This window comes from Balaenoptera physalus (genome assembly GCF_965194825.1).
Source record: "Balaenoptera physalus genome assembly, chromosome: 4".
Lineage (NCBI taxonomy): Eukaryota > Metazoa > Chordata > Mammalia > Artiodactyla > Balaenopteridae > Balaenoptera > Balaenoptera physalus.
Window position 1 is genome coordinate 96,128,684 of NC_138891.1, and position 12,779 is coordinate 96,141,462.

A 12,779-nucleotide genomic window follows, 5' to 3' on the forward strand; every position below is an offset into this window, starting at 1 on the left:
GATCAGGAACGAGACAAGGATGTCCACTCTCACCACTATTATTCAACATAGTTCTGGAAGTCCCAGCCACGGCAATCAGAGAAGAAAAAGAAATAAAAGGAATAAAAATTGGAAAAGAAGAAGTAAAACTGTCACTGTTTGCGGATGACATGATACTATACATAGAGAATCCTAAAACTGCCACCAGAAAACTGCTAGAGCTAATTAATGACTATGGTAAAGTTGCAGGATACAAAATTAATGCACAGAAACCTCTTGCATTCCTATACACTAATGATGAAAAATCTGAAAGAGAAATTATGGAAACACTCCCATTTACCATTGCAACAAAAAGAATAAAATACCTAGGAATAAACCTACCTAGGGAGACAAAAGACCTGTATGCAGAAAACTATAAGACACTGATGAAAGAAATTAAAGATGATACCAACAGATGGAGAGATATACCGTGTTCTTGGATTGGAAGAATCAACATTGTGAAAATGAGTATACTACCCAAAGCAATCTACAGATTCAATGCAATCCCTATCAAATTACCAATGACATTTTTTACGGAGCTAGAACAAATCATCTTAAAATTTGTATGGAGACACAAAAGACCCCGAATAGCCAAAGCAGTCTTGAGGGAAAAAAATGGAGCTGGAGGAATCAGACTCCCTGACTTCAGACTATACTACAAAGCTACAGTAATCAAGACAATATGGTACTGGCCAAAAACAGAAACATAGATCAATGGAACAAGATAGAAAGCCCAGAGATTAACCCACGCACCTATGGTCAACTAATCTATGACAAAGGAGGCAAAGATATACAATGGAGAAAAGACAGTCTCTTCAATAAGTGGTGCTGGGAAAACTGGACAGCTACATGTCAAAGAATGAAATTAGAATACTCCCTAACACCATACACAAAAATAAACTCAAAATGGATTAGAGACCTAAATATAAGACCGGACACTATAAAACTCTTAGAGGAAAACATAGGCAGAACACTCTTTGACATAAATCACAGCAAGATCTTTTTTGATCCACCTCCTAGAGTAATGGAAATAAAAACAAAAATAAACAAGTGGGACCTAATGAAACTTCAAAGCTTTTGCACAGCAAAGGAAACCATAAACAAGACGAAAAGACAACCCTCAGAATGGGAGAAAATATTTGCAAACAAATCAACGGACAAAGGATTAATCTCCAAAATATATAAACAGCTCATTCAGCTCAATATTAAAGAAACAAACACCCCAATCCAAAAATGGGCAGAAGACCTAAATAGACATTTCTCCAAAGAAGACATACAGACGGCCATGAAGCACATGAAAAGATGCTCAACATCACTAATTATTAGAGAAATGCAAATCAAAACTACAATGAGGTATCACCTCACTCCTGTTAGAATGGGCATCATCAGAAAATCTACAAACAACAAATGCTGGAGAGGGTGTGGAGAAAAGGGAAACCTCTTGCACTGTTGGTGGGAATGTAAATTGATACTGGAGAACAATATGGAGGTTCCTTAAAAAACTAAAAATAGAATTACCATATGACCCAGCAATCCCACTACTGGGCATATACCCAGAGAAAACCGTAATTCAAAAAGACACATGCACCCGAATGTTCTTTGCAGCACTATTTACAGTAGCCAGGTCATGCAAGCAACCTAAATGCCCATCAATAGACGAATGGATAAAGAAGCAGTGGTACATATATACAATGGAATATTACTCAGCCATAAAAAGGAACGAAATTGAGTCATTTGTTGAGACGTGGATGGATCTAGAGACTGTCATACAGAGTGAAGTAAGTCAGAAAGAGAAAAACAAATATCGTATATTAATGCATGTATGTGGAACCTAGAAAAATGGTACAGACGAGCCAGTTTGCAGGGCAGAAGTTGAGACACAGATGTAGAGAATGGACATATGGACACCAAGGGGGGAAAACTGCGGTGGGGTGGGGATGGTGGTGTGCTGAATTGGGCGATTGGGATTGACATCTATACACTGATGTGTATAAAACTGATGCCTAATAAGAACCTGCAGTATAAAAAAACAAACAAAACAACTAATACTAAACTTTCATTGGGTTATTTGTATGGAAATATGTTAATATAAATGTTTCAGACATTACATGAAATTTCTAAAAATCTTATATTTGTATTTGTATGGAAATATGTATGGAAATATGTTAATATAAATGTTTCAGACATTAAAAAAAAAAAAAGATTAACTCAGCAACTTTCAAATTGCAATACAATATTATTAACTATAGTCACCATGTTGTACAGTACATCCCGTGACTTAATTTGTTTTATAATTGAAAGTTTGTATCTTTGACTCCCTTCACTCATTTTGCCCACTCCCCATCCCCCACCTCTGTCAGCCATCTTTTATGTGTAGGTGTCCTGTTAATATTCTTATTGGGATTGCACTGAATTTATAGATTAATTTAAGGAGAATTTATATCTTAATAATGTTGAGTCTTTCTAACCAAGAATATAGTATGCTTCTTCATTTGTTTAAGTCTTCTTTTGTGTCCTTTAATATTATTTTAAAAGTCTTTATATAAATGTCACATACTTTTTACTTAATAAAATCTTAGCTGTTTTATCCTTTAAAAAAAAAAAAGACTCAGAACTAGGGAGACTACAATGAGTGAGAGTCTGAGAATTTAAGGCTAGTTTTCTAAATTAATTTTGCCTTCTGTCTAAAAGAGCTGAATCAGCTAGATTGTATTTAAGAAGGAAATTTTACTGCTTTGAGTTCATCTTCTTTGTCTTACTAACTACTATTAACGATTGTAACAAGCAGGGGAATTTCATACATTGAGTTCTGAATAAGCTATAAACTAGGTAATAATTCCTTGAATCTTTGAGTTAGTCATTCAGTCACTGTGGATTTTGTTGACAAGTATATAGTCATTAAGAAAATAATGTTTCTAAAATTATAAATCAATTGGAAACAGGCGAGTCATTTAATGCCAAGTGAAACAATAAGTATTGAAAATGTCTGATTAAAGATATGTAAAATAAGCCTAGACACAAAAATAGTTAAAAGAAATTAACTAAAATAGGAGCAAGAGTTATGTACTGGTACTATAATTTTCTTGAATAGTCAAATATTACTGTGGATTTTTTAAAAAGAAAAGATTGGTTTTAAGACACAGGCAAAACTCAAATGGACTCTCCCATCAGGTAACTTGATCTCATCTGGACAGTGCTGACCCTGCTTCTCAATGTGTCCTGATGCTTAACAGGTGTCACTCATTTTATTCCACAAGCTAAGCTAAGAAGAAATTCTGAACCCACATCATGGCTATTCCCATGCTGTTTATCCTTTAGGAAGCAAGGTACATGTTGAATTATTTTTTAACCCATACAGAAAATCTTTTGTGCTTTTAGGCTATGCTGTGTGCACTTTTATAAAAAAGTAGCCAAATAATGAGATTTTTTTCATGCTTAATGATTCAAACAACAAAATATTACCAATATGTAATAAAGTATAACAACAAAATATATTTTTCTCCTTTGCAGCTAGAAATTCATGCTGAAATATTCATGTATTTAAAGACCAACATTTAAAAATCTAAAAAGTCACCAAATAATCTCCACACAAGTGAAAATAAGTTGCAAAAACTGCATGTGAAAGATTATCTTCTAGACCAAAAACCCACCATCAACACTGAAATAATATGATAAATATGTGCTAAATAGCAATGACAGATGCAGGCACTTTCTAAAATAATACGAAATGAGGATTTCAGGGAAGTGTAATTTAATTTGCATCTGGGGGTATATTTTCATCTTCTTGTTAAAGAATATATATTCATAACCTGTCATGAGTGATTACAAAAAAGAGAGGTCTAGGATGTTTTTGTTTGTGTTTCTATTTTTTTAACCAGGAATCATTAGAACAGTAACTTTGGAGTGCTGACCATAGTAAGCATGTCATTTGGAATATTTCCTCTGTCATGCTAGCAAAGTAAATAGTGCAATTTGCAAATTCCAGAGGTTTGGGAGATAACAGTGGTACTGTTTTCCACCATAGGTCTCTGTTGGCTCATACCTTTTCATATCAGTGTTTTTGTAGCCACTACCCCTATTTCTCCCTTCCCTCATAAATACTTGCACACAGTGAAACAATGAGATTTCTGGCATACCTATAGGCCTTCTTAATCTCTCTCTTGTTCTGCTTCTGTTCTCTAGCTGAATAAGAGAAAGATGTTTTACTGTGGATTCTTGGCTCCTTCGAAAGATTCTTTTTTTCCCTTCTGTCTTCATTTTAGCATAGCTTTTTAAAAAACTGAGTGTTATTTACATTTGCTTTGAAATTGCCTTTTCAGTTCATTACATTGCTGTGTGTATATTTCCTTTCTCAAGTTTGCATGCAGCTAAACATTATCTACAAATTTTCTGCCAGAAGAGTGGACTGCAATATTGTCTAAATTTGATCTTTCATCATTTATTTATAAGTGATGTATTTATTCATTTAATTAAACCATCCCAAGTGTGTCACATTATTCATAATCCTCTAGAGCTGCACTGTCCAAAATGGTAGTCACTAGTCATGTGTAGCCATTTACATTTAAATGTAATGGCTTCCATATTGGACAGCACAGATGTTACAGAACATTTCCATCATCTCATAAAGTTCTATTGGACAACACTGCTTTAGAGGAAGTCTCCTAGACTGAAGAGCTAGAAATCTAAACTGGCCTTCTTGAAGTATAAGAAGTGAGAGGTTTTTTTGGTCCTTACTCAATGTAGGAATTCAATATATACCAATTAGAATGTGTTGATTAGTGTGTAGGTGGAAAATGAAACTAACATGTTAGGATTTATTTACCAATGAATATTGCAGGACAGGGAAAACAAAACATCCAAGCTATGATGTACTTACATTCTCTGCTCCTGATTAAAACTCTGACTCTTGTAAACAATCCTCAGTATACTGAAGCTCATTTAATCCTAAATTTATCACACACTCACTATTAGCAAGTTGATGAGCTACACATTTTTTTGCAGGGGGAAACATTCAAGAAAACATTCTCCATTCTAATGGGGAAGATAGTCATGTACCTAAATCAGTATAGTATAAGCAGGGGAACATCCAGGCTTTGTGGGGCCTTGAAAATTATGCAATTTAGAAAGCACTGAAAAAAACCAAAACTCCCCCAAATTGTAAATATATAAAACTATATATATATATAAAAATCCTAGAGTTTTGGAAGAAGACTGTGCAAGTAAGTGTTCCTGAAGATTAAGCTTCCTTAATTTACTGTAAAGCCACTTCTGAATACTAAACAAAATGTAACAAAGGGCTATGTGCAAATAGCAGGAGAAAATCAAATCTACATGGAAGAGTCACAGATACTGTATTGCTAAGGCAGATCTGAAAATGAAAGAGGCAAAATGTCCCACCAGACATCAAGATCTTTCTAAAGCTATTGTAATTTGAAGGTGATATTGATGAGAGAATTAGTAAAGGAAACAGAATGGTGAGCCAGAGCAAATATGGGTACACTTATGGAAATTTGTTATATAATTGAGGTGTCATTATGCATCAATGGGATTGATTCAAGAAGTTATTTGGGAATAATGCATGTTTCCTATAGGGAAACAATAAACTTAGATTCCTATGCCAAGCACAGCAGAATTCACAATCCACAAAAGAAGAACTCAGAATGTCCAAAAGACATTTGAAAAGATGTTTATCCTTACCTACCATCAAGGAAATAAATAATAACAAAAATAAAATCCATTTCACATGAATCAGATTGGCAAAATTTGAGAGGTTTGGGCAAGGATAAAGAAAAAATGGAAATTCTTAAACAGTGGTAGGAACATAAATTAGTACACTCACTATGGAGAGCAATTCAAGATAATCTAATAAGATTGGAAACATATAAACCCTATAAGCTAACAATTCCATATCTAATACACTATTGAGGAAACACTCCCACAAAAGAACCAAAATACATACATGAAACATTCTTTGGAACGTTGTTAGTAATAGTAAAAAATGGAAAACAAAACGTTCATCAGTTGTTTTCTTTCATTTAGAAAGCACATATATTGATCCTCCTATGTGCTGGCACTATACTGAAGTATTGGTAAATTATTTGATTCACATAGCAACTCCATGATCTAGGTACTATTATAATCCCTATTTTGTAGATGAGAAAGCTGAGGCAACTAAGAGAGGTTAAGTAACTTCCCAAAGATGCCACAGCAATAAATGGTATAGCTAGGTTACAAACCCAGATGGTGTGGCTCCAGAGTCTATGCTTTCTCTGAAGCACTAAGGTATGCTGTTTTTCATGCATTGGAGAATCAAATAATATATGCTATAAAATAGTATATATTATCAAGAACAGATCTTGAAGGGACTTCCCTGGTGGTCCAGTGGTTAAGAATCCACCTTCCAATGCAGAGGACGTGGTTCGATCCCTGGTCAGGGAACTAAGATCCCACATGCTGTGGGGCAGCTAAGCCCGCGCACCACAGCTACTGAGCCCATGCGCCACAACTAGAGAGAAGTCCCGCTCCGCAACGAAAATTATCCCATATGCCACAACTAAGACCCAACGTAGCCAAATATAAAAATAAATAAATAAATATTAAAAAGAAAAAGAACAGATCTTGAAAACTATAGTGAGGAGGGGGAAAGCAAGTTTCAGGATACTATATACACTTTGATAGCATCTGTGCAAGTTTTAAAAGTTGTAGGCACACAATATTATATTTTTTCATTCACATATGTGTACATTCCTGTGACTGGAAGAATTCATAATAAATGTATGAAGTGGCTGATTCTGGGGAGACGGGAATGGAAATAAGACTAAAGATAGGCGACTAGAGGCTTTCAAGTTTATATTTAAAGTTGGATTAAAGAAAACCTTTAATGCTCTGTGTGTGTGTGTGTGTGTGTGTGTGTGTGTGTGCACGTGGGCGTGCGGAAACTCCAATGTGAAGACTGAAACTCCAAGAGGTGTGGCTTATTCAAGGACACAGAAAATACCAGAATTAGAAATCAAACTCAAGGTATAGTTTTACATTCTAAGTGTTTTCTCTTTCTAAACTTTGCCTAACCAGATATTTGCTACATACACATAAGCTGCCCAAAAACAATTTAAAAAGGAGATTACTTATAGTGAAATATAATCTATCTTTACCCCCAAATTTTCCCTATTATTAATTTATCTATTAACTCATGCACAATATTTATTGAACTACTGTTTTGTACAAGTCATTTTGTTTAGGTACTAGATGTAGGTTGACATTCTAGTGAAGTATGAACTCATGACCCCTGGTTTACAAAACCAGGGCTCCAACCACGATCAGCAAAAAAGAGGTTGTAAAGCTAATATCTGTTCATTGTTTGAGCTTCTGGAAGAAAATCTTTCTAAATCTGACAAGGAGTTATCTTTACACATCATTCTTATTCATGGTGTAATAATAATTTCAAGCATTATTATTGTTATTATTCTCTGTAATTATATAATAATCATGACAGCTCATTTCTAACTCTCCAGAGAGAAGAGGAAAAATCTGTAGGGAAGATGATGAGAGAGATTAGACCAAATGGTCTTGATAAATTTTCTATTGTAATTTTAAACAAAGCCCTAGACACCATCTGACTAATTGCAGATATTTCTGGAAAGCTTGAAGGTCTCCAAATAATTAGGTTGGGAAGAGGGGAAAATCAGTTAGGAAGCTGATATCTCCCTGGACACTGCTACAAACTGGCACTGGCCTGCAGGTCGGGGTGGTGCTGGCTGTGTGAGCCCATCTCGGAGGCTAATTCGGTCTCAGAAGCAATGGCGTGTCTATGCAATTTGGGAAAGCATTTTGGCCGTGAGAAGAATTTCAAAGCAAAGGTTCAAAGAGAAAAGAAAGAGGAAACTTGAAATTAAATTTAAACTGTATTTGTTATAAGCTGAACAAACAACAATTTTATGTGCACTAACCAAAATGCTGTCATTCTTCATCAGTAGCTGTTACATTCAAATCCCTTTGCTAAAGAGCAAAGAAGTGTCCGGGGGACTGGTAAATCTTGATTTGCTTCATTAAGTCTGCTGAAAACAAAACAAAACTTGATAAAGGCATCTTATGACGATCTGGCTATCATTATTATTCTCATACAACACAACTAATCTGATACAGTGAAAGGAACATTAATAGAATTGTTTTTAAATTTAAGAAAAAGATAATGATACGCTCGCGAGATCTCAGACCACGGGACCCGAAAGGTTCTTAGGAAGTTGAAGGGCCTGGAGGAGGCCCGGGAACAAATGGCCGCAGCTGGACCAACCATGCTGCTACGAGAGGACAATGGCTGTTGCAGCCGGCGTCAAAGCAGCTCCAGCGCAGGGGACTCAGATGGGGAGCGCGCGGACTCGCCGGCTATGCGCGCGCGCTAGGCAGCAGCTGGAGGCGCTGCTCAACAAGACTATGCGCCATTCGCATGACAGATGGGCGGACACTGGTCGGTTGCTTCCTCTGCACCAACCGCGACTGCAATGTTATCCTGGGCTCGGCGCAGGAGTTCCTCAAGCCGTCGGATTCCTTCTCTGCCGGGGAACCCCGTGTGCTGGGCCTGGCCATGGTACCTGGACACCACATCCACATCGTTTTTATCGAGGTGCAGAGAGAGAGCCTGGCGGGGCCTCCCTATCTCTGAACACGATCGTGCATGCCTTTCAGACTTCATTAAATCTGTAACCGAAAAAAAAAAAAGAAAGAAAGAAAAAGATAATGATAAATATCAATGTTGGCAGCAGAAAGGCTATGTTTTAGCTGTAAGATATAAAGGGAAAAAAGTTATTCCTTGCCGACGGTCTTCATTTCTGTATTTAAACACTGAATTTCTTGCATAGATCCATTCCTTCCTGATGGGAATATTGACAATAGCTTTTGCAACAACCACAGCAGAGTGACATAGAAATCCATGCATCACTCCAATCTGTGCCTCTGTCATCACATGGCCTTCTTTCTTCTGAGCGTGTCTGTATGTCTCCAAATCTCCCTCTCTTTTAAGAACACTGGTCATTGCATTTAGGGCCCGCCCTAATCTAGGATGGCCTCATCTTAACTTGACTACATCTGCAAAGACCCTATTTCCAAGTAAGGGCATATCTGCAGGTACCAGGGATTAGGATTTGAGCATATCATTTTAGAGAATGCAATTCAACCAATTAAAAATAGGTTAAATGCATATTTGAATTCTCTAAACCTGGAAGGCAGGAACAGATGAGGGAAATGGCCTTCAGAGCAGTAGCTATCAATTCAATTTTTAAATGTAATCCTCAGGTTGCAAGGAAGGAAATCTCTCTGTATGATTATGCAGAGCAAGAACAGACGTGCAATCCCATGAATGCTGACATCCTACATATAAGAAAGGTAAAAAGGAGTATATGCATCCAAGTCAAGCAGCTAGGCACTAGCAGGTCATGAAATATCACACTTTAGACTCTGGAAATAAGGCAGTGGATGGCAGTGGGGAACAGGAAGGAAGTGTGTTATGCCCATTTCACAGAAAAAGAAACTGAGGGTTTGGGCTTCCCTGGTGGCGCAGTGGTTGAGAATCTGCCTGCCAATGCAGGCAACACGGGTTCGAGCCCCGGTCTGGGAGGATCCCACATGCCGCGGAGCAACTCCGCCCGTGAGCCACAATTACTGAGCCTGCGCGTCTGGAGCCTGTGCTCCGCAACAAGAGAGGCCGCGATAGTGAGAGGCCCGTGCACCGCGATGAAGAGTGGCCCCCGCTTGCCGCAACTAGAGAAAGCCCTCACACAGAAACGAAGACCCAACACAGCCAAAAATAAATAAATAAATAAATAAACCCAAAGTTTAAAAAAAAAAAAGAAACTGAGGACCAGAAAGTTTACATAAACTGACCAAAGTCAAGCAGCTAAGAAGTAGAAGGATTGGGATTCAAAACCTTTCAGTCTGGGCCCAGAGTTCTTAAGTTTTTCACCATTATATTCCTTCTTAAAGAAATGGTTCAATGGAAATTGTTCTAGTTCTGCATGGGAATATCATATCAGATATTCCTTGTAAGCTGATACACACAAGTGCCTTTGCCTGGACCTTCCCTGGGCAACTAATTTCCCAGAAAATCTCTTGGAAGTGCTATCATACTTGAAGTTCAATATTCCTGTTCCTGGATATTTCTTTGTACCAGAGATGAAGCTGATGAATTCCTTCAGATAATGTTGTAAATATCTGGGCACAATTCTACTTCAGACAAGACAACTTACTTGCATTTCCCCCAAAGTCCATGATCCACAGATCACTGTGCCTTGCGTAAGCTGTCCATTTCTGTTGTAAGGATTCATTGCCCTTTTCTTCCCAGCTGTCTTGGCCACCTGTTATTTAGAATTCCAACCTACATTTTAAGTGTTACTCCCACATAGATTCATTTCCTTATCCCTCTCCACCACCCAGACTGAGTTTAATTCTCCTCTCCTGTAGCTGTTTGGGATCTACAGCAGTGGGCACTCTTACCAACCAAGCATAATTCACACCTTCCTTCTTCTTAACAGAACCTGGAAATTATTCAAGTAGCCAACCCCATCCACAAATCTAGGTACTCAGAGAAAGCTAACCCACCTCCAACTTGAAGGATGCCCTTCATTTTTGTTAAAACATCATTGTATCAGTAAGGTATTGCCAACCACAAATTTCAGTAGTTTAAAGCTATTGCAGTTTGTTAATGATCATGATTATGTGGGTTGGCTACTACAATCTTCTCGTCTATGCCAGCTCAGCTGGAGCTGGATCTAGAATGACCTCAGATGGATGGTCTTCAGCCTCAGTTGGGACCTTAGCTAAAATGGTTTGGAAAGCTGAGAGCTCTATCTCCCCTTGGGCTCTCATCCTCCAGCAGGCAAAACTAGGCTTCTTCACTTGGTGGTAAAGGATTCCCTAGCAGAAAGAGAGGGCAAACCCCAATGCACAAGCATTTTCAAGCCTTTGCCTTTTTCACAATTGTTAATGCCTGTTAGCCAAAGCAAATCACATGGCCAAGCCTCTACTCAAAAGATGGAGAGAGAGATTCTACTCCTGAAGCAGCAAAGTCACATTGCAAAGGGGTGAGCATACCTGAAAGGGAAGAGTTGCAATCAACTTTGTCAATAAGACCTGAAGTGATCACCTTATTTAAAATTACAATTTAGCCCCACCCAAGCACTACTGATCCCCTTTAACCTGCTCTTGTTTCCATAGTATATGTCACATTCTCACATGCTGTGTTATTTACTTATTATGTCTATTGTTTTTCTGTCTTCTCCTTTAAAATACATGCTCCCAAGGTAGAAATCTTCATTCACTAATTGATCTACTTAGAAGACTATCTGACACAGAGTAGTGGCTCAAGATATATTATTTGAATGAAAGTGTGAAAGGCCCATCAATAACCCAAGGCCAATGAGAACCTCATATTCAGCCAGAGAAAGTGTCTCATTCACATCAAAGGGAATGCAGTTAGAAAATCTCCAGCAGTGGGGAGGGCCTAGGTTGGAATGGTCCCTGACGTATCCATTAAAACTGTTCTAAGAGTTAAAATTCCATCTTAGAAAATAAATATAACAAAATAACAGCAATAATCTGAGACTCTGGTACCAATTTGTGACAGTATTAGCCAAATAATAACTTTCTTGCCTCTTTGAGTTAGAAGCATAAGTCAGTGGAAGAGGCCAATCAGCTCCTCCTCCACTGACCCATTAGGCCATGGCTAACAGGCAACAGAAGTGAGCTGAAAAGAGGAGCTGGAACTCAAATGAAGTTTGAAGTTTTAATTATCACATGAAATGAGACCTATATATTACTGGCCAGAGAACTTGACTATCTGAAAGTAATCAGAAGAGTCATGGGGCTTCGCCAAAATTATATCCAAGAAAAGGGGAAATACTGGCCCTATTGAACAAATTAAAATAACAGTGTGGGAGCATGGTGGGGAATAAAAGCGCTTAATGATCACATCCAACAAGCCATACTTGTCAAACGTAATGGTTACATGGCCTTTCCAATAGTGAGAGATGCAGTTGCAAAATGCCTGATTCATTCCTTGTTCATAGGAAGGCCTCCTACATGGAAGAAAGGAATGCTTATCAGAGACATGAAATAAGAGAGCTAACATTTATTGAATATATGCAAGGAACAGGAGCAGGGCAGGAATTATTTTATAAAATCTTTCCCAAATGCTATAAACTAAGTATTATTATCATCATTTTATATATGAGGAAATCAAAGCACAGAAAAATTAATGTGTAGTCAGACAGAAAGTAGAAGAGCTTGGCTTGACACTGGGTTCTTGCCGACTCTAAATGCCATGCTCTTCCATTAGAAGCCACTGCCTTCCACCTTGAAGCAGAATCAGATATAAATCCTCTATTCAATTAGTTTATAATCTTATAATATCAGAAGACCCTGGAGAGTGTCCATAAATCACTACCAGACAAGGCCTTAAGTGCTTTAGGAGATGCACTGGAAAGTCAGAAGAGGAAGAAATGACTTCCAGCTGAGGACCAGGGAAGACTTCCCAGCAGAAATGGAATTTTAACTTCACATCATAATTATGACAGAACCAAATCTCTGGTTGGCTTTCCCTGCCTTCTTTCTTATCTTTGAGAATATTATGGGTCTTATTTACATTTTTCCAAATTTTTAAATAATCAACTAAACTGAAAGTAACTTAGACCCACTCTTCTCTCTTTTCCTTTTTAAATATATCTTCCTTTTTTTCACACACATGCACAAAATTGAAATTAAAAAAAAAAGAG

General features: G+C 37.6%; 1 pseudogene across 1 annotated transcript; it reads left to right on the forward strand.

The window, feature by feature from the left end:
- Positions 1-2,634: 2,634 nt before the first annotated feature.
- On the forward strand, positions 2,635-8,752 carry LOC309659616 (N-alpha-acetyltransferase 38, NatC auxiliary subunit pseudogene; annotated as a pseudogene). Its single transcript has one exon. The product of its transcript is annotated as an N-alpha-acetyltransferase 38, NatC auxiliary subunit pseudogene (transcript).
- Positions 8,753-12,779: the final 4,027 nt, after the last annotated feature.